The sequence below is a fragment of the Triticum dicoccoides genome, chromosome 7A, assembly GCF_002162155.2.
Source record: "Triticum dicoccoides isolate Atlit2015 ecotype Zavitan chromosome 7A, WEW_v2.0, whole genome shotgun sequence".
In the NCBI taxonomy this organism is placed as follows: domain Eukaryota; kingdom Viridiplantae; phylum Streptophyta; class Magnoliopsida; order Poales; family Poaceae; genus Triticum; species Triticum dicoccoides.
In genome coordinates this window covers 566,523,363-566,525,255 of record NC_041392.1, presented here as the reverse complement: position 1 = coordinate 566,525,255, position 1,893 = coordinate 566,523,363, and positions in this window count along the sequence as shown.

Genomic DNA, 1,893 nt, shown 5'->3' with positions numbered 1-1,893 from the left:
TGAACTCCCACTTAGATAGACATCCCTCCAGTAATCTAAGTATAACATGATCCGAGTTAACTAGACCGTGTCCGATCATCACGTGAGACGGACTAGTCAACATCGGTGAACATCTTCATGTTGGTCGTATCTTCTATACGACTCATACTCGACCTTTCGGTCTTCTGTATTCCGAGGCCATGTCTGTACATGCTAGGCTCGTCAAGTCAACCTAAGTGTTTGCATGTGTAAATCTGTCTTACACCCGTTGTATGTGAACGTTGGAATCTAACACCCGATCATCACGTGGTGCTTCGAAACAATGAACTGTCGCAACGGTGCACAGTTAGGGGGAACACTTTCTTGAAATTATTATGAGGGATCATTTTATTTACTATCGTCATTCTAAGTAAACAAGATGCAGAAACATGATAAACATCACATGCAATCAAATAATAAAAGTGACATGATATGGCCAATATCACATAGCTCCTTTGATCTCCATCTTGGGGCTCCATGATCATCTTGTCACCGGCATGACACCATGATCTCCATCATCGTGTCTCCATGAAGTTGCTCGCCAACTATTACCTCTACTACTACGGCTAACACGTTTAGCAATAAAGTAAAGTAATTTATATGGCGTTTCTCAATGACACGCAGGTCATACAAAAAATAAAGACAACTCCTATGGCTCCTGCCGGTTGTCATACTCATCGACATGCAAGTCGTGATTCCTATTACAATAGCATGAACATCTCATACATCACATATATATCATTCATCATTCATCACAACTTTGGCCATATCATATCACAAAGCACTTGCTGCAAAAACAAGTTAGACGTCCTCTAATTGTTGTTGCAAGTTTTACGTGGCTGAAATAGGGTTCTAGCAAAAACGTTTTCTTACCTACGTGAAAGCCATAACATGATTTATCAACTTCTATTTACCCTTCATAATGACCCTTTTCATCAAATACGCTCCAACTAAAGTGGGAGAGACAGACACCCGCCAGGCACCTTATGCAACTAGTGCATGTCAGTCGATGGAACCGGTCTCACGTAAGCGTACGTGTAAGGTTGGTCCGGGCCGCTTCATCCCACAATACCGTTGAAGCAAAATAAGACTAGTAGCGGCAAGAAAGTTGACAACATCTACGCCCACAACAAATTGTGTTCTACTCGTGCAAAAAGAACTACGCATAGACCTAGCTCTGATGCCACTGTTGGGAAACGTTGCAGAAAACAAAAATTTTCCTACGATTTCACCAAGATCCATCTAGGAGTTCATCTAGAAACGAGTGATCGGATTGCATCTACATACCTTTGTAGATCACGCGCGGAAGCGTTCAAAGAACAGGATGAGGAAGCCGTACTCGACGTGATCCAAATCACCGGAGATCCTAGCGCCGAACGGACGGCACCTCTGCGTTCAACACACGTACGGTCAGCGTGACGTATCCTCCTTCTTGATCCAGCAAGGGGAAGGGAGAGGTTGAGGAAGATGGCTTCAGCAGCAGCACGACGGCATGGTGATGGTGAAGCTGCAGTACTCCGGCAGGGCTTCGCCAAGCTCTATGAAGGAGGAGGATGTGTTGGAGAGGGAGAGGGAGGCACCAAAGGCAAAGGTGAGAGGTCCTCCATTCCCCCCAGTGTATATAGGGGGGCCTAGGGGGCGGCGGCCAAGGGGTGGGGGGCTTGCCCCCCAAGCAAGGGGGCGCCCCCCCCTTTAGGGTTTCCCCCACCCTAGGCGCATGGGCCCTAGGGGAAGTGGCGCCCCAGCCCACTTTGGGCTGGATCCCTTTCCACTTCAGCTCCTGGGGCCCTCCGGGATAGGTGGCCCCACCCGGTGGACCCCCGGGACCCTTCCGGTGGTTCCGGTACAATACCGGTGACCCCGAAACTTGTCCCG